The sequence below is a fragment of the Mastomys coucha genome, unplaced genomic scaffold (genome assembly GCF_008632895.1).
Source record: "Mastomys coucha isolate ucsf_1 unplaced genomic scaffold, UCSF_Mcou_1 pScaffold7, whole genome shotgun sequence".
Lineage (NCBI taxonomy): Eukaryota > Metazoa > Chordata > Mammalia > Rodentia > Muridae > Mastomys > Mastomys coucha.
Genome location: NW_022196913.1, coordinates 105190004 through 105210915, shown reverse-complemented (window position 1 = coordinate 105210915; position 20912 = coordinate 105190004). Strand labels below are relative to the sequence as shown.

The following is a 20912-nucleotide window of genomic DNA, read 5'->3' as shown; positions in this document are numbered from 1 at the left end:
CTGTGGTTCCCAGTTTTGGCCACACGGTCCAAAGCTCCGGTCACCGGGATCTCTAACCCTGCCATGCCCCTCCCCAAGTCTACCTAAATCCCACCTCGAGTTCCGCGCCCTTAGAAAAAGCGGTGGCTTTGCCTGATCGCCCCCTCTCTCCACCGCGCCCCTGAATGGGGCTCTTCTGGCACCGCCAGCCACATCTTCTCGGTGCAAGCCCAACGCCTCGTCCTAGGGGTTGACCCCCACGGGCTTCGAGCCTCTCGGGAGTTCTTTCCTAGCCTCGCCACCTGTTCCCGCAGATCCCTCTCTTGGGGCCGTGATCTTGTCCCCGCGCTGCCTCCTCCGGCGTCTCTCAGGCGGGTCCGGCCTCCACCCAGCCCGCTGCGGTCCACGTGGCTCGGCTGAGCTATATTGGGCTTGCAGGAAGCCCCAAGCAAGGGGAAAGCCGAGCTGAGGCCGGCGGGAGGGGCGGAGGGGAGCGCCCGAGCGCCAGGGGGCGGGAGCTGGGCGGAGGAAGGGGAGGATCCGAGCTCCGAAGAGCCGGGCTGGGCGCGCCGGAGTCACGGCTGGGACCCGGCGGGCAAAAGCAGCTCCTCCCCGGACGCCCCGCCTCTCACTCCCGTTACACCCGGGGGAAGGTGCTCCAGAGGCGGCTCCCATCCTCACCCCGCCTCCCGCTTCCCGGGCGCTAACCTCTGCCGGCGGAGCCCACTATGCCAGACACTTTCGACACTTTGCAAAGACAAAGAGCCCTAGACCGGAGGGAGGAGAGAGGAGGAGGCAGAGAAGGACTGTGAGGTGTGAGCTGGCAGGGGTAAGTATCCTGGACACATCTCCTTAGATACCCTTCTGAACCTTTTCAGTGCTCCAAACTCCGGCGTGTCTCTGGCTTTGGTGAGTGCGCACCCAGCTGGTCCCTGTCCCGGTGCCCCAGGGACGGCGCCCCCTCGCGAGTTGGGGCTGGAGAAATTTCTCCTGTGTTCTCTGAGTGCTGAGGTGATTGTCCCGACCCGGGGACAGAAGGAGTAGGGAAGGGGCTAGGACACCGTAACAGTAGAAGTGGGACCAAAGACCCTAGGCGCCCAGAGGGAGACACAAGGAGAGAGACCTCTGTCTCCGCCACGGCCACCCCGGTGGTCTCAGGGAGGAGTCTCCAGCTCTGAGGCTGGAGGTCTTTGGCGCTTACTGGAGGAGCCTCCCGGAGCTCAGTGGGGAGCCTACGGCGGTTGTGGCAGCGGCTCCCGGAGCGGCCACCGTGACGTTGTGCCTAGCACCGCAGTGGATCTCCGCCCAGGTCGCGGGTACGAGATTCCGTCAGGCGCAGATTGCCCCCAATCTCTAGAGAAGCGGAGGTCTCGGGCTGGGCTACTGGGGACGCTTGGAGAGCGTTGGCTTTCTCGACCAGAGATGGTGGGACAGTATCCGTATGGAGTCTCCCAATCAGCTGTGGGCAGGCGCAGACCCGGGAAGGGGCTGTTGGTCCCCGGGACACCTCTAACACCGCCCTGCTTCGGATCTCGGGAAGAAGTTGGAGCTTAGGACAGCACAAGAAGCGGTGTGTTGGAAAGTGGTTAGATGAGGGTGGGCAAAGTGAGCTCTGCGGTGGCAACTCTGAACTTGGAATCTGCTCCAAACCCGTTAGGCGCCGCAGCTGCCCACAAATAATGTGACAAAAGTTAGCAACTTTTCTGCATCTCTATAGTGTGACTCGCTCAGGGCACGGTGTGCCGCTTCGATAGGTGCACGGGGTGGGAAATGGTGACACCGGACCAGGCGACGTGGTGGTTGGAGTACTGTTAGCTCGAGAATCGGACCTTTGCGCAAGTAACTTTCAGCCCTTGGTGTTTTTCTACCCATGGGTGTTTGAGTGTGACCTTGCGGGGGGGGGGGGCAGCGCGGTTGAACTCGAGCTGGGGATTAAGTCTCCCAGCGCCTGCCCTCGTAGTACAGGTAAGGCGTGGGGCACTTCGCCTTGCCTCACCGTGGAGTCTCAAAAAGGGTGCCCGGACCTCCATCTTTCTGCTGGAACCTGGAGTTTCTCCAGCCTCTTGCACAAGGGTCCTAGCCGGCTTCTACAGCCAGCAGGAATTGGTGGCGCTCCATGAGAGGACACGTGCGCGCCCAAAAGCGTGCGAGTGGGTGGGAACTGGGATTGGTCCAGGCATCTCGGAAGCTGAATGCGTCCCCAGGAGACACTAGTGACCCCGAGGACAGGAACAAGTTCGCACAGTTGTAACATCAGGCATTCGCCAGACTTTCAAAACTGTGTTTATGGGTAACCCTGTCCTCCCCCAGTTTACCACTGTCTCGGGTCCCCACGCCTCCACGGACTAGTGGTGAGATGCAGCGCCCACGCCTCCCTGCTGCAGGTGAGGGGCGCTCCTCAGCAGAAAAACTGCTAGAATCAGGGGGGTGTTCTCAGCCACCGCTTCTGGCACATAGTTGATGCTAACAACTGTGCTCACTGAAAGGCCGCTAGCCGGGCTCGGGACGCTCCTCGTCCCTTTCCACTATGACTACTGAATTAAAATTCACCCAGTGGCTTCCAGGAGAGCGCTGAGCACCCACCCTGCTAAACCATTGTGCACGGTCCTGGAAACTGCGGGCGGTGTCCCTAGGTTTTCTTTCTTGGATGATGGCCCAGAGCGCCCCCAGGTTTGAAAAAGAGGGATGCATTGCCCCCTGTCGGTTGCTTTGGAAACACCGGTTAAGCTAAGCTGTGAGAAAGGGTTACCAAAGCCACTGGGTTGGGCCCCTGCGCCTCTGCACTTCCCTTTCCTGTCCCAAACACCAAGGCCTAGTCATTTTCTGAACTTTCATGATTGGCTGAAAAAAAAAAAAAAACTAAAATTCTCCATCTGTGTCTCCTGTGTGTGCCTTAAATTTGGTGTAAGATGAAGAATTTCGCTTTGAACAGGTGACTTAGCCTCAGAAAACCACAGTTTCCATATCTGTAAAGCGGAACCGTTACTGCGGGCTCCAAAATGAGTCCTGAAGAAGAGATATTGCATATAAACTGTGTGGAGACGTACACTGTGCAAACATGCTCACCATATGCTTGTGTGTATACATGCATGTGAACAGGAGCAGAATAGAGGAATAAAAGAATGAACGGAGGACTTCTTCTCTGTCCTTTCTGACATTTCCTCTCCCTGCCTTTTTTGATCGGGTCATGCTGGCCAGCAAAGCCACAACCTGAGCTTAGCAGGGGCTTCCCCACACTGGCTTTGATCAGACCTTGCTAGAAAACAGGAAGTGTTGTTGGACACGACCACAGAGGTTTCTTCAGGAGTGTGAGCACCACTCTTGTTGGGCTCTGGAGCAGAAAGCAGAAGAAGCTGACCTTTTCTGAGCTATTTGTAGATGGTTCTGAGTTCAATCTTCAGGTCCAGGCTGCCAAACACCCTTCCACACTGCTCCTACAGTTGGGGCCTCTGAAGAGTTGGTTGCTCACCAATGTTAGAGGTTCTTGATTCTCCTTGGCCCTTGGGGAAATAGTTCTTGGATGGACCTGAAAGAAGAGGGTGTCACAGAGTCCTGGATCCGCAGTATTACTTTGTGACACGTAAATGTCCCTCTCTCCTCCCACCAAGCAGCCTGCCTTGTCAGAACTCTAACCTAGAAACAGGGGTCAGGCAGACCTCCCCAGGAAGGAGCCTCCAGATGTGTGCCTTTGATACCTACCCCTGTCAATTTACCTGGCTGGAATTGCTGACTCGAGGGGTTGGTGTTTGGACAGAGCTTTACTTTGTGGAAGCCGAACCTTAGCTTTCATCCTAAGCCCTTCCCAGTCTCCCAAAAAGCAAACAGAAAAGGAAAAAAGTAAAGTCCACCAGTCAGCTGGTCCTTGTACAATGTTCTGTTATCCAGAGATATTTTCCAAGGTCCCAGTTAATACTCAAGACCCTGGCTAACATGGAGTGCTATAACAAAGTCCAAATTTTATATTGAGCAAAGCAAAAGGTTAATGATAACTAACAATGAAATGGAACAATTATAACAACAATCAGCAATAAAAGTTGCTTCAAAACTTATCAGTTTAAAAGTTCTAGAACTTTCTATGTAATGTTTTGGGGTTTTTTTTTTTTTTTTTGAACTTCAGCTGATTGTAAGTTACTGAAAATGGGGAAGTGAAACAACTTGCAAGGGGGACTTCTAGAGTACTTACTTCCCAGTGACTGCTTTGTGCACGGAGAGCTGGCTGGTTAGCACACATTCTAGAATCAGACTTTCAGGCCTTTTGGATCAGTTGCATGACCCACGTAGAAACTGGATTCCTCCTCACTGGCTTGAGAGCATGTCCGTTCTAATTTGGTCAGAAGAACCCAGACATGAGCCCCATCAGAGCCTGTCTTTGAGTCTCAGTGCCAAGGCTCAATTGCTTTGCAAGGTGGCACCCAAGCTATTCTGGGCCCTGGGTCTCGGTTTCACTCTCTGTAAATTAAGAAGCCGTGGCTCTCTGCTGATAGGCACCTGGCATAGAGCAAAACCTCTTTGTGAAGACAGTCCCTACCTCCTTTAGCTTTGCTCAGATTCTTCCTCAGAACTAGTCTGCTTGGGGAGACTGGAGTGTTACGCCAGGCTCTTCCCCTCTCACTGACAGAGTGACTTTTTCTTTCACTAGGTCAAGTGTTTGCCAGCAGTTCTCAATACTGGGTTTGAGAGATGAGGTCTGACTCCCGACTGTGCATTTATAGTAGTGTCAAAGGGGCTTCTGTGTGCAGATGTAAAGAGACCAGTGTGCTCTCCTTGTCCACACGCTAAAAGTGATCTTAGACATTATTCTGTTCAATTCTTTAGCTTTAATGCAAAACTAAGAGCCCTGGGGGACAACACCAGAGTGTTATGCTAACACTTTCTGCCCTTCATCTCCAAAACCACTCATTTTTATTCACTCAGGTCTTGATGTTCTTATTAGATACCCAACATCACACATCATTGGAAAGTCTGGAAATCACTACTTCTTTGGTTACTTTGGTAGCGAGGGTTGGATTTCATTGATTCCATCTGAGCTCGTGTTTATGGGAACTTTGTTTGGTTCCAGATACTTCACAGGATTCTAGAGGTACTAGAGCCGAAAAACTGGCTGTCCCAGAGGTCTCGGTATTCTGGGCGAGGTACACGGGGTGATGAAGAGCCATGCCATGTGTGGTATTTATCAAAATCAAAGCCATTTGTGCTGAAAGATGGTGAGAACCCCTATCTTTGAAGGGTCCACAGAAGGAAATCTGGGGATTCTAACCCTCAGAGATGTAGGGTTTCTGCTGTCAGTCTGCAGTAGAACAGATGTGTTTTCTTGGGTGATGTCATGCAGATATCAGAAGTGTTGTATACCCTGAATATGCAAGAGAAATAGAGCAACTGAGACGCCAGGCTGCTGTTAGTTTCAGCATGAAGAGGTGAGGGACAGCTAGAGGTGAAAGGAACTAGATGCTTCAGCCTCCTATTCCTGAAATGTGTTCTTTTCTCAGGCCACTTTACATAGTAGGATGATCAAAGCATGCAGGGCCCTCAGTGCAAATTTCTGAAAGCATGACAACTCTGGACCTCAGTATGATTGTATGAAGCTAAGAGGCTTAATACTTTACAGCTTAATACTTCATTTTGAATATTTGACTTGCCCTTGTACATATACCTCCCATTCAGATTTGAGCAGCAGATTTGGGAAGGTGGAGTTAAGGTAGAAGGTGCTGGCTTTCAGTGGGACCCAGCCACAGGCCAGCTGTGTGAACCGCTCAGGCCTTGTACCTCTGTGATAAGTCTTGGTAGAATGCATGGGCCTCTCCACTGGATTGTGTAGATTTGGAGAAGATGAAAGGGCAGGTTCACTCATGGAAGCTTCAGAGCCTCCACGTTCCAGTTGAATTAAGTCCATGAGTCTCTTCTAAATGGCAGAATGGAGTCCAAATGTTCTGGAAAGCTCAGAGGAAAACTCTGTCAATAGGCAGCTGACTTTAAGGTAAAATAGCATATTAACCTCTTTGAAAGCTTCCCATGCTGCCCTGGGGGAGCCTGCATTTCTCATTCCTTTGGGTTGTATAAAACCATTAAAATCCCCTTCTTCCCTACGGGAGAATGAGAGTGAAAAATTACCAAGTGTCAGAACAGAGCCTGAGAAGTGACCCCAAAGCACTGTTACTGGGAACAGTAGCCTGGTACCAAAACACTCTGCAACCTGACTGGGAGAAGAAGGAGAACTTCAATCAAGTTTAAGGTGCCCAGAATGGATGGAGACTAGCCACGGTGATCCTGGTGAGGCTCTTCCATTTTCCTTTTCAACTCTCCATGCCCTAAGTTGGAGGCAGCAATGTAAAAGGCTCACTCTGCTTCTGTCTCCTGGAGGAGCCTGACATACTGCGGCTTATGTATGTAAGCATGCTTTGTTCGCCTCCCTGAGTAGGATTTCCGTGGCATCTACTTTTCACTAAGGGTTTAGTGTATGCCCTAAAGTGTGTGTTTGAAACATCTTGACATTTTGAGTTTAGACAGGAAATTCAAGTTAAATAGAGGTTGAGTAAAGGACTTACCCTTCCTACACAGGTTGGGGCAGCACTTGAGGAAATCAGCAGGAAATGGTGCAGTACTTTCTTTACCTCTGGAAAGGAGCCTCAGGAAGAGGCTGGGATCCAGGATCGCATGGCAGTGCAAATGTGCAGAGGCCCTGGGGAGAGACCACGAGGACTGGGAGAAGAAGGACCAACTCAAGCGCTTTGCCCTAATCCAACCTGCTACGCACAACCTCAAGCCTCTGGAAATATAGCCACCCAGCATCCAGGGATGCCACTGGGGTTTAGGATAGGGAAGCAGGAGGGACTCTTCATTGTAGGCTCCAGAGGAGGAAATTGGGAGGAGTCAGGTGTAGAGGGCATGATGGTAGACAGATGGGGTCCAATCCACACTGGTTATCTACTCTGATTCTGTCACAGCCTGAGGCCGCAATATGTCAGTCCAAAGATTACCCTACTGTCAGTCAGAAGGCAGAGGGTGGATCCTGTAGGTAGGGGCTACAGAGTTCTTAGAAGTACCAGTTTAACGCATTGTACCTGATTGCCCCTACGTATGTCAAAAATAAGATGGTAGCAAGGTCCTTTATTAGTGCTCTGTTGATACACTAAAATGGGTGAGGCTGAGTAATTGTAGAGAAAGGGGGTGTGTTTCCTTTACTGTATTGGGAGTCGAGAATTCAAGCAGCCATGAGGTCCCCCAGCTCAGGTTCTAGAGAATGGCATGAAGGGTGGTGCATCCTAGAGCGAGATTCCTCTGGTGACTCAGCCGTCAAAAAGCAGGGCACGGTGAGGATAGGCTACTGCTGTCCTCCCACTAGCTCCTACCCCTTAAAGGTCCCACCTTCCCTTCACACTATTTCCTGGACACCAAACTTCCAACACTTGGATACCTAGAGGACCCACTGAAGCCACATCCAAACCCTGCGGATCTTCAGCTTGTCTCCACTCACATCTCAATGGAAAGGATTGAAGTTTGGATTTCAAAGCACCTCAACTGGATACTCGGTTCAGTGACCAGATCACTCACCTGCCCCTTGCCTTGGTTTTCTCTTTTGTCACACAGATATACTTTGCGTAATTGCTGAGAAACAAGTTTACTTGCCAATAAATTCACCATAACTCTTGGGTTATAAGAATTGCCCAGGGGCCTGGAGAAATGGTTCAGAGGTTGAGAGTATTGACTGCTGTTCCAGAGGTCCTGAGTTCAATTCCCAGCAACCATGGTGGCTCACAACCATCTATAATGAGATTTGGCACTCTCTTCTGGTATGCAGGCATATATGTAGACACAGCACTCTGAACATAATAAATAAGTAAATATATACATACATACATACATACATACATAGATCTTTAGTAAAAATTGCCCAGCAAATGCTGGGGCTTTATATATATGTGTTTGTATATGAGTCTGGTGCATGTATCTGAGTGGATTTATGCCCATGTGAACACATATAGTGATATTTATATGTAGTGGTACATTCAGAAGTGAGAGGAAGACATGGAGTGTTTTCATCTATTTTTCTCCGCCTTATCGCCTTGAGACAGGGTCCCTCACTGAGCCAGAAGCTAACTGTTTTGTCAAGACTGTATGGCCAGCAAACTCTTGGGGTCCAGCTATCTCTGAACCCCAATGTTGAGGTTACAGGCTTGTGCAGTCATCCTTGGCTTTTTACATGGGTATTGCGGATTCAAACTCAGGTCCTTCTCTCTGCAAAGCAAGTATTTTGCCCACTAAGCCCTCTCCCTAGCTTTCTAAACGTTGGCTTTTTTTTTTTATATCTGAGAAGGTTAATTAATTTTTGGACAATTAGTGTAGGGATAGGTGGTGCCCCACCATGGCCTTTCAAAAGCCCATTCAAAGATCACATAAATAAGACTGGAAATATTTGCCAGGCAGTGGTGGTTCATGCCTTTAATCACTTGGTGGTGCAGCACTTGGGAGGCAGAGACAGGCAAGTTTCTGAGTTCGAGGCCAGCCTGGTCTACAGAGTAAGTTCCAGGGCTATACAGAGAAACCTAGAAAACCAAAAAAAAAAAAAAAAAAAAACTTGTGTGTTAATTAGTCTGGGGTTATTTGGAACGTTTTTTTAATGTGTGTTTCATTTTGTTTTGTTTTCTCCTCTAAAATACTGAAGATATTCAACCATGTCAATATAGAAGTATGTTTTTTAAATTTATGTTATACATACATACATACATACACACACACACACACACACACACACACATCATGCCTCTGTGTATGGGTTTATGTACATGAGTGCAGATACCCATAGAGGCCAGAGGGCCTGAGATCCAGTTCAGGTCCTCTGGAGCTGGAGTTACAGGTGATTGTGAGCCCTCTGATGTGGTTATGGGAATTAACTCAGGTTCTCTGGAAGACCAATATGTGCCCTTAGTTATTGAGTCACTCTCCTGTCTATAACTTGAAAGTTTTAAAGAGAATATAAAATAAGGGCTAAAAAATCAAAATCAATATGACCTAAGGGCACATGCCTTTAATCTTAGTAGTTGGGAGGCAGAAGCAGGTAGATCTCTGAGTTTAAGGCCAGTCAAGGCTATATAGTAAGATACTTTCTCAAAAATAAATAAATAAATAAATAAATAAATAAATAAATAAATAAATCATCAGAAAAAGTGAATATAACATTACTTCCAAGTGACTTGATGGAACTAAAACGTGACTTTAGGAATGGACAACTAGCATTCATAGAGAAAACACTTTCCCTGAATTTTACTAGATACAGTTAAAAAAAATAATAACCCTCATAGAGTGTATTGTGGTAGATTTGGCTTCATTAAAAGCAAACAACAGAAATCCATTTGAATATACAAGAAACTAATGGAGCCAAATACTTGTCTCCATGCTTATTTACTTAGTAAAGAGCTCTTGAGAAAAATCTATCATCCATTTAAAAAAACAAAAACAAACAAAAACCAACTGAAGCAAACCATTTCTAACTGAGAAGATGGAACGACACCAAACTACTGTTTCATGCTCAACAGACCCAGAACAACTGCACATGAGAGATGGCCGTTCATCTAATTGGCTATTTACTTTTTCAAAAGTAAAAGGGTCAGTGGGAAGAAAATAAAAGTACAACTCTTTCTTTAGAGCCTCAGAAGCGTAGATGGGAGCTTCAGTTCAATCTCCTGATTTCACTGGCCATGGAGTGAAGGACTCAGCCCTCTACAGGTGTAGAGGTTTGGTGAACTGTGGCTAGAACGGGACCTGAAAGAGCTGACAACTGGGGTATCTTGGGAACAGGCAATCTCAGCTCCCATGGGTTGAGTATCTGTAGCTAGATTACCTGCTGAGTGTCACACTAGAGATGAAAGTTCTTCCTACTTTGCGGCTCCAAAGACTGTGAGACATCAGTGTATAGAGGCACTTTTGTGAAGGTCGGTGGACAACTTTTGGGTCTCAATGGGGAGGATCCTAGGGATCTAACTCAGAGAGCCAGACTTGGTATCAAGTGTCTTTACCTCCTGAGCCATCTGGCTTGTCTTAGATCTGCATCTTTTATTCTTCAAAGTAGGAAGACAAGGTGTCTGGACTCCCACCTGACCACAGAGAGCCATGATCATCATTCAACCCTGCCTAGCCTGGTAAGCAGGCTCCCTGGTAGGAGAATCTGACTCCCCTAGTATTGTACCTTTATTCCCACAGTAGCCTAGGTGGTTTCTGTATTTATATTCTAATCCCATTTCACTGATACTGGAAGCTGAGAATCAGTTAGGTTAAGACGCTGATGTAGGTGAGTCCCATAACTAGAAGTGGCAGAGTCGGAATTTACTGGCATTTTCAGAGCCCAAGACCTTGACCACATACAGTGTACTTAGAACGTCATCCTATACCCTGCTACTTTGCATTGTGGAAATTGCATGGGAAAGCAAAATTGCATCTGCCAGAGCATCAGCTCCCAGCCTAGCCCCTAGATTTACCCCATCTGAGTCATGCTCATTAATGGCCATGGACTCAATGCTTTAACTACCTAGTCAGTAGGAGGTCCTGACCCTCCTCACTTCCTTTCTCCCGAGTCCAGTTCTTTCTCACTGTCTGGGAGACTGGTGCTTGACTTCAGTGTGTCCCAAGAGTCACATTCCAGTTAGGCTTCATTAGTTGTCTTGGTTGGTACTGAACCCACATGATTTTGCCATCTTCACAAAAATCCCCATCCCATGTCTCTGATGGGTTTTTTTTTCCCTAGTGCTGGCATGCAATGAATCCAGAGAGTCTATGATGCTTAGGGACCAAGTGATGCTCAACGCATCACTTCCAGGATGAGTCTTCCAGGATGAGACAAAACTAAGCAGCAAGACTAACCAAGCACCTACTTGGCAAGCCAGGCTGAGAATTTCCCCTGGCACCCTAGATGGGTACCTTGGGAGGCCTACCTGCTTCAAGTGAACTGAGGAATGAAGGCCTATGACTTTGAAAGCCTGCCTGTTAATAACATCTTCACAAAAGGCAGGAAAGTGCCTTGTTCCTTTAGTGGAAGATCTGCTAATCCCACCACCTGGCCTCTGCCAGCCAGCGGGATAAAGGCTGTTACTTGGGAAACATATTAGCTGCCAGAGCCAAGAGCTGCTCTGTGGGGTGCAGAGCTGGAAGTTTCAAAGGCTAATCTTCAGTGGAAAAATGTGGTCTTTTGGCCAAAAGGGAAATTAAAAATGAAGTGAGAAGATAAGATGAGCTGTTAGTTGTCCTTGCCCACCCACCTCATAGGAACTTCCGGTTAACAAAAAAATTCATTTTGGGAGTGGGAAGTAGGTATAAGTGCTTGCCCAGCCAGCCTGAAGACAGAACCCGTGTGGGAGGAGAGAATTGACTCCTAGAGAAAAGTTGTCCTCTGGCTTCCATGTGTATGCCGTGTCATGTGTGCACACTTTCATTCACCACAACCCTAACACACACATGCACACACACACATGCACACATACACACACACACATGCATACATACACACACACATACATGCACACATACACACACACACAGATAAGTAGATAGGTAGATAGATAGATAGATAGATAGATAGATAGATAGATAGATAGATAGATAGATAGATAGATAATGAAAAAGAAAGAAAGAAAACCTACCTTCTGTAGTGACAACACTGGCTCCAACATGAAGCCTTTTGCTGTTTGCCTGTCTCTACCTGCAACCTGGAGCACGCTGAAGGAGGCCATTATGAGAAGTACATACAGGATTTTACAATTGAAACCGATCCCTATGCCCTGCCAAACCCACAAAGTGGAGGAAGCCCTGAAGGCTGTGGACCAAGTTTGGAATATGAATAACCCGCATGACTGGAAAGCGTCCCTGGAGCACAGTCAGGGAGCTTTCCTTTTTAGCCTTGGGCTATGGAATCATAACTGTTGCTTGGCATAGGTGCGGATGCCAAGAGGCGATCCAGTGATTGTGAGTTACAGAGGTTGAGTGCTAAGATAGTGTAGAACGGAATTATGAAATCTTAGTGGGTGCCCTTCTTCAACCTTCTTCTCCCCAGTTCTTCAATTATTCATTTGCTGAGTCACACACTGATTCATCAGCTCATCTGCTTAAAGTGCTAGCTGTGTGACCTGGAGTGAGTTGTTTAGCTGTTCTGTGCTCCCATTTCCTTGTCTATAAAACAGAGGTTTTCATAGTACCTATTTTTCCAGGAGGTGCTACATGAATGCCAAGGAAGTCACTGCTCTGGAAGTGTTTGGAAAGGGTTGCTGACACAAGGCTCTGAGTGACACCCTCATACAGCATTGTAGGGCCTGTTGGAATCCTCTTGCTTGGCCACTTTGCCGCCATTTCCCTGGCTAGACTCCCTGTGGATATTGTGACTGGGCTTGCACACAGCATGTAGGGACCTCTCTGACCACAGAGGCTTCATAGGGTAGAAAAAAATCATTCCTTTTTTACTTGGGGATGGGGTCTTTCCAGAGCAGGCTGGATCTCTCTTGAGCCATCTAGATTTAATCCAGGAGCTTTGTCTAGGGTTGGACATCAGAAAGTGTTTGCTGGACATCAGAGGCAAGTGAAAAATGCAAAAAAAAATAAATCTCTGGGCCTGCATTTTATTCAGCTTAGGCCAGACCCTGAGTTGTGCTTGTCCCCCTGCCCCCCTTAGTGTCCCTATCTTGCTTCTTCATGCATCAGTGTGGGCTGAGTAGCAGACCTCACTGTGGCTGCCAAGTTGGCTGCCAGGTTGCCACACCACCAACCACTTTCAGAAGACACCCCCATGCCCTTAGCAAGTCTGGGTTGGCCTTTGTATATTTCAGCCAGCTTCTCTCTGTCCCTTATCCATCTAAACACCTACCAGGGAGTGCACTGTTTGGCCATTCTGGTTCATTTCTTTTTCTGGGTAGGGTTGGGGATACCAGTTTATTGATGTTTTGACGGTGAGAGGCTGAGGTATGGAAACCTGTCAAACCCAAGTTTCAGGGGTGGGACAGGCAATGAGGGCTATTACATTTTCTCTACCAACTCATCATGTCTCCTTCTAGCATACTTGTTCTGAAAGAAAGGGCGTGGCAGTACCGTAGTACCTCCATCCCTTACTGTATTGAGTCCTTTGTTCATATCCCTGTACCTCTCTACCTCTCTGCATCTCATTCCTTCAGTCAGATAAAGATCAGGGATTAGCAATCATCCTCCCCCACAGCATATACACTGAGCTACTACTGAGAACCAAAAGTAAAGGTTTCTCATGGTCATAGGTGAGGTTTTTCTTCTTTCCCTCCCTGTTTCCCCTTTCCTTCATTTCATCTTCCCCCAATTACAAGATCAGGTTCACAAACCTCCTCCATTAAAGAAGAGGTTAGCTAGAAAACATTGCCCATCACACACACACACACACACACACACACACACACACACACACACCCTCCGAGTCCTCAGGAGATGATGAGGACATGCACTGATCTGCATCTGATACCCAGAGAAGAACCACTCAGGCTGTAGCCACCTCTGCTGAGAAGCAACTCAGTCTGCCTCAAGAATGCCCAGGAATGTCTTAGCTGAAGTCGGGGACTTCCTTTATCTCCATCTATATATATCCCCAAAGGAGGAAGAGATCCAGGCACCAAGGGGCCATCTGTCTGCAGTCCTGGACAACAGGGAACAGCATGCATCCTTCCTTCCTTATGGCCATTGTCAACCACCAGTTCCACCTTGCAGACAGGAAAGTTAGACTTAAGAGGTAGGGATAGACTGAGGATAATCAAAACAGCATCTAGAGGTTCAGTCTCTAAGGCTGGGATCCTACCCTGTTGCTGAAGGAACAGAATAAATGGGCTATTGCAGTGTTCTCAGTTGGGCTGCCTAGCCAAGTAGACTCTACCTTACTGCCCAGTCATGCCAAAAAAAGAGTATCAGCAGAGTGATTAGGTGGAGATGCACCTTATTCAAGGTAGAGGTCGTGGGCTGGGGGACGAGGCAAATTCACTTCACAGTCATGTTTCTGTAGATCTGTCTCTGCAATTGAAGTTGGGGTAAGGCTCATATCTGAACATGAATGCTGGAGCATCCTATCTAAGGGAACCCTAGCTATGAATCTCATCTCCATCCATTTCTGTGTGGCCTTGAGTAAATAGGGAACTACTTCAGAACCCCGGTGTCTGCCTCTGTGAAACAGGACTGGACAAGAAGTTGTCTAAAGAAGGTGGAGAGAAATTATTCACATGAAGTTCTCAATGTGGCACCAGGATCTTTGGCCAGACTCAACCATAGTTACTGTTGTTCCTAATAACACTTCTCCCTCAACATAGCCAGACCTCAGCATTTGACATTCAGATGAAAAAATACACATCACCATGTGAAGTGTCCAGTGTGGGAATCTTCTTTCAGACAGGGAGGCTTCAAGTTAACAAATAGCATTCCCTGGCTAACAAGTCTATAGCTTCCTGAGTTCATGTCCAGATTCATGTGAGAGCGGTTGCTTTCACACAAAGAAGCAAGCCGCCCTCCTGCTCTGTGTGACTATACCCTTGGCATCAGCCTGTGGCAACTACACTGACTTTTCTAGTTCTCTACACTAGCCCTCTTTAGCTTCTATCTGCTCTTATTTCTCATTCAGTTATCCCTTTTGCAGTTAGGTGCAACCAGACACTCTTCATGACTACCCTATTATCTGAGAATGTCATGTTTAGGACAGGATTTTAGTTAGGAAACCACCCACTTGCACATTCATAGTCCCACGGGATAGAGAGTAATATAGCTCCTTGTATCTGAGAGTCTCTGTCCCTTCTCTACACAGTCCACTCCTGCAGGGCAGCACCCAAGCCAAGTACAGTGTGTCCCGCAATCCAACCAAGCCTTATAAATGTTCACATGAGGTAAGCTGGGTTGGTTCTGCTCCTGACACGTGAGTTTAGCTATGCGTTGGTTTCTATTTCAGATGCCATGATGTGCTAATCATTTCACCGAGTTGCTTAATCCCAAGCCTCCATACATATTTGACTTAGTTAGGGCTTTATTGCTGTGAAGCCCTATGACCAATGCAACTCTTATAAAGGACAACATTAAATTAGGACTGGCTTACTGTTTCAGGGGTTTAGTTCATTATCATCATGGTTGGATGCATGGTGGCATGCAGGTAGACATGGTGATGGAGGAGCTGAGAGTCCTGTGTCTTGATCTGTAGGCAGCAGAAGGGGACTGGGTGCCACACTAAGCATAGCTTGAGCATATGAGACTTCAAAACCCAACCCCACAGTGACACACTTCCTCCAACAAGGCCACACCTCCTAATAGTGCCCCTCCCTATCAGCCGAGCATTCAAACACATGAGCCTATGAGGGCCATGCCTATTCAAACCACCACAATATTTGTGCTCAAAGTGATAAAATCTTGCAGTACATGAACACATACACACACACACAAAACACGCACACACACGTGCATGCACGCATGCACAAGAATAGTTTAATAGTGCCAATAAGCATTTAAAGATACAACCTGCAAATTCTTACTGCTGTTTTATTTAGTTTTACCAAAGTGATTTCGTGTTCTTTTTATAATTTTTTTATTCTTTAAATTTTTTTTTTTGTTTGCACATTCATGTGTATGCATATGTGTGGAGGCCTTGAGTCTTCCTTAATCCATCCACTCCCTAATTTTGGAGACAGAGTCACACACTGAACCTGCAACTCACTCTCAGTTAAGCTGGCTAGCCAACAAGACCTGCAGACCCACCTGTCTCGTTTTAGCACTTGGGTTACAGGCACACACTATGATGCCTAGATCTTATATGGGTTCTGAGGATCCAAATTCAGCTCTTGAGGCTTGTGCAGAAAGCACTTTGCTCTCTGAGCCATTGTCCCAGCCTCTGCACTCTTGTTAGTTCATCTACTTCTCAACACAGCCCAGCTGTATCGAGGCAGGCACATTTTGCATCATATCCATGAGTAAGTTTGAGAAAAGGTACTTTTGTAAAATCACACAGTTGACTGAACTGCCCTTCCCTGTGGCACACCTAGAAGCATTCATGCTGTGTCAGAACATGACACGCTCATGGGCCCCTGAGTAAAGAAAGAGTCCTGTAATTAATAAATGCAGCGATAATAGCGGGCCAATCAACATTCAGACAAATCATTTTCTGCTTAAAAGAGAAAAGCTATGATTTATTAAGCAAACTGGCTCTGTCTCTCCAGGAATGATGTTGCGTTTTATTTTTTGTTCACTGCCCTAACTGAGAAGAAACAAAATTGGAGAACAGTCTCTTGTGAGATTTGCTGTATAGTACTGTGCAGTAGTAAGGCGCGTCTGGTGGCTCTGGGAGCTGTGAACGGTGGAAGCTCTAATAGGGTCAAAGAAAAAAATGACCTGTGTATCCAGAGCAGGGGAAATAAGAACACAGAGGAGCATAACCATGGTTTGTTTAACTGGAATTCGTCTTAATCCATGCTCCAGCTAGATGAGCCTATGAGGGGTTGAGCCTAAATAGGATCCTATCTAGATCAGCTAAGTAAATGTCTTTCTTGTCTCTGAGTATTATGGTTGGAACCCACCAGCTTCCCACGGAGGTTGTAGGTTGGTACTCATGCTACCTGGGCGAATGAACAGCATGAACAGGTGAACTGCCTGGGACAGATTGATACAACCTGGAGTCTACACTCACTCCGTAGACCCAGTGGAGCAGCTGGGTAATGGAGGGACCACTCTTAAGCCTTAAGGGAGCCAGCCACCACTTGGAAACTTGGATTTCCTGTTTGGGATCTTGGGAAGTCGTTCCTGGCCCCACAGAGAATGACTATTATGTCTGATATTCTCTCATCTAAAACTCATGTTTGGAGTGTCTGAACACCCACCATGTTGTTTCAGTGGTGAGGATTTAGTTGTCATCCATGTTGGAAGCCACGCCCGTGGAAGCATCATCCTGGACAAATAGAGGCATGGCATCAGGGTTTGATAGGAACAGGACTGCAAGGTGGCCTTTCAGCAAAGGTTCTTGGTGACTTGTTTGTTAAAAAAAAAAAAAAAAAAAAAAATGCAAGGCGTGGGAAGTCACAGTAATGAAGTGGCTGTCCTTGGCACCAGCAGTGGATCTTCTCTATGTCTGAGAGTTCAGTGCTCTGACTTCAAAATTGAGCACCTGATGCAGCAGGAGCAAGATGAACGCAGATGCCGAGAGATGTTTTTTTGTTTCTCACCCCTCTGAGGAAATGTCTGAGAAGAGCCACATGAGTAGAGAGGGTTAGTTTGGTCCAATTTCTGAGCTTTCCATCCATTGCGGCTTGGTTGTGTGGCAATGGGCCTGTGGTGGAGCACAGGTGGAAAACCTGTGGGATCATGGGACAAAGGAGGCTACTCAGCTCAAGGCTACCAGGAAGCTGAGGGAGACAGGGGAAGGAGAAGAGAGTGGTACAGCTGCTAGTGACTTCTTTCGCCCCCACCAGTGCCCCATGACCTACTTTCCACCATTTCCCAGTAGCATCCCATCAGTAGATGTATTCATGGATAAAGTCAGGACCCTTGAGATCCATTCAAATCCCTGAGGATCCTCAGCTGACAACAGAGCCTTTGACCTATAAGCCTTCCGGAAGTATTTCAAATTCAAACCAGCCATGTCCAGACCTAGGAAGGAATTGATTCAGGGTTGGTTGCATTGCTACAGTGAGATCTCTGGTCTTCACTTAGTGCTTACAATGCCAGAATATAGAGTGAAGCTCAGTGAGGAGCAGGATTCCATGTTAAAGTAATCCTCATTACCCCCAACCCTTATGCCTTAAGATGTAGAACAATCAACATACTATCTCTAGAGATGCATATATATGTGTGTAGTCTTTTCTATCATGATGATTTTCAACTATTCAGTAAGATGTAAATTTCATAAAGCCCAAACTCAAGTACAGACTTCTACTGAATTAGGAGCCAGCTCTAACCCCATTGATACTCAGAGCTTCATCTCTCACTTGTTCATTCATTAAACAATCACCAAGTGCCTCCTCGGTATTCTCTATAAGATACAGTATTGTACAATAGGTAACAAGAGTGGGTTAGGAAACCCAGCTGGCAAAGTGTAGCCCCTCCTCCACCAAGGGGCTCATTCTAGGGAGAGCAATGACAACAGACTGAGGCAGGGGGCATGTCTGGTGTTTAAAAAAAAATGTGCTGCAACAAAGAGTGAATAGACAAAAAGTGGATGAAGTAGAGGAAACTGTGTGGACCCTAGGGTAAAGCCTTTAGCCCAGCTTATATGCCGGAATGTCATTCCTAGCAGTGCCAAAAAGGAGGAGGCAGGGGGGAGGAGGAGGAGGAGGAGGATGAGGAGGAGGAGGAGGAGGAGGAGGAAGAGGAAGAGAAGAGACAAAAAGGGAGGAGGAAGAAGAGGAATTGTGATCAGTTTTCTTCATATGCCACATTTGGATTAGGGGCTCTGGTTAGCAAGCCAGGAAAGTATTTTGTGGAAGTACGGATGCCAGGAACTACAGTGGCAAGATGTCTTTCCCATCTGAGAGTCAGCAGCAGGATCTTTGGGAAGTGCCCTTGGTACTGGAATGAGAGGGGTGAGTAGAAATCGGGGAGGACGAGTCATATCAGCCAGTGAAGTGGGGAGGTCAGGTTAAGTTCTTAAGGTCAGCAAGGCCTATTCTAGCTGCTGCTGAGAGAGTCAGAGCTTTTTCCAGCAGGTGCTAAGAGGCAAGTCCCCTCTGGCTGTTATGGAAAGTAAAGGCCTCCCCTATTTATCAAGAAGCAAGAGTCTCCAGTTGTCAAGAGTAAAGGCCCCTTCCAGCTGAGACTGAGAGGAAAGACCCCCCCTCTAGTTGTTGCTATAAGCAAGGTCCTTCCAGATGTTAGTGGTAGTCAAGGCCTGCTTCAGCTGTTGATGAGAGATGAGACTTCTTCAATGAGGTGGTGATAGTCAAAGAGTAAAGGATGCTGGGATTGGTGCCCCCTCCCCTGCAGCTCACTTAAGACAGGACTGGAAGGAAAGGGTCTTTTTTGTTTTCATACTGAGAATATGAGTTCTTCTGTTTATGTCCCTTCCGTATATCTTCCCTATAAACATCCTGTTCTATCAGCAACTCCTAACAGACAGTTTATAGTCAACACAGTGTGTGGTTTCCAAAGCCAGACCTAAGCCTTTACACAAAGCTGGCTTCTGTTGATCTCTTACCTGCCAATTCTTCACCTGAAATAGCTCTTGTATCTCCCTCCTCATGCCCTAACCCTGTATACTTGCTGTCATCCATAGGCCAGTTTCCTTCCTAATTTGCCATGGACTGCTGTGGAGAGGTACCAGGGTGAGTATGTTGGTTGGTAGTCCTTCCCTTCAAAATGCATAGTTCAGACCCCAGGGCTTGATCCAGCCCACCACTCTCATCTCTGAGACTCTGCATGGACGCATACTTCTGATCTACTTAGTTTAGCTGGAACTTGTCCAATCAGGTAGTCGCACAAGCAGATCTGGTGCTTACCTAGGCTAGCCAGGGAGACCCGAGACCTCTCTGTGATGCTTTGCATCCTTCATAGGGCTCTCCAAGGCAGTGACTGTGATACCAAATGAGTCTCTTCAGTGATGACGAAATAGATTTGTTGCATGAGTACTGTTTGGGGTGTATGTAATCCTAGAGGTAGAATCTGAGGCCTCCTGAATGCTAGAGCTATGTGCTCTTGCTGCTAAACTCCACTCAATACCTGCTGTAGTCTGGGTTTGAGCCTTTGTCCTCCATCTGCTGTTTTACTACTGCAAAGTCAACCTCAGGATTGAAAGGTGAAGAACTGGACTCTACTTGTGAGGGAAAATAGAATCACTTTGAATACAGATAGTATGGGGAATTAAGATCCCCCCCTGCTATGATGGTCCTGGTGAAGCAGTACAATGGTTCCTGTTATCTGCTGCCCTTGTTGCACTATCCTAATCTGCATGTTCTTCAAATCCATAATTTGGGAACCTTTGAGACTAGGACCTTGGTGACGTCATGAATGCATTGCAGAGCTGGGGACCAGCCAAAGGGGACCAGCCAAAGGGGACCAGTGATTCTCCACTGTTGCTCACCAGCCAATACTCCTCTTAAATTTTCATGCTGGCACTCTTCTTTCCTGGTCCTTGGAAAGTCTTCCCTCAAGACTTTTGTTTTTATAAGTGACATCTGATGGATAGTCGTAGTTAACAGCTCTCACTTCCTCTCTTCCACATCCTCTCAGAATGTCCTGGTCACTTCCTCCTCTGTTCTTCCAAATGTCCCTTACGTCCTGTGTCCCATCACCCTGCATTTTCTGGGCAGTTGTCTGACTCTCACCCCTTGCGAGCAGGAGTTAGAGTTGGTTGTTGCTCTGTTCGTACATGGGACAGTGGTGCTGTTGGAACTCTCTGTACAGTGTGAATGTTTGGGTGGGCTGGATGGTCGGTGGATTCCTTGTCATTGTCTTGAGTATCTCAAAAAGGCCTGGGATAGGATTAATGCCCAAACTAACTCGTACTTTCTCTGTGTTCTCCAATTTCAGGCTTGACTTTGCTGAGCTAGCAATGCCGTCAAAGAGCAACTGGTACCTGTTGCCTCTGTGCTGAGCTAGGCCCAGAGCTGGGGAGCCGGGCAGCTGTATCTGTGAGCCAGGGGCAGACAGTGGCTCAGCTTCCTGAGGTAAGTGACTGTTTTTTCTTTCATGAAGAGTCTGTCTTTTCCAGACTCTCCCAAAGGGCTGTGCTGTGGGTTGCACTGAGGGATGAGAAAAATATGCTGTTCTTTCCATCCTTTGGAATTATGTTCAGGGGTTTCCCAGGGGATGAGGCATGTGCTGTTTTCCAGGCTCTTCTGTGGGTTATGTAGCAAAGCAAGGGGGTGCCAGTCTGTTTTCTTAGACTCTTTTTAGCATGCCCTGCCTGCCTACTATGTGGAGCAGCTCCCCTAGAGGGGACCGTTCTTCTCCCTGTGAAGTGCAGAGCAGGTTTCTTTTTTTTTTTTTTT

General features: G+C 47.3%; 1 protein-coding gene across 3 annotated transcripts in view; it reads left to right on the top strand.

The window, feature by feature from the left end:
- The first annotated feature begins 521 nt into the window (after positions 1 to 521).
- Positions 522 to 20912, top strand: part of St3gal1 (ST3 beta-galactoside alpha-2,3-sialyltransferase 1) — a 77790-nt gene continuing 57399 nt past the window's right edge. For 2 of the 3 annotated variants that reach the window (XM_031359613.1, XM_031359612.1), the window contains exons 1-2: positions 525 to 808; positions 20452 to 20588. The gene's annotated coding sequence lies outside the window, so the exon portion shown is untranslated. Of the gene's footprint in view, positions 809 to 20451; positions 20589 to 20912 lie in introns of all 3 variants that reach the window. The other variant, XM_031359614.1, reaches the window with a different exon arrangement.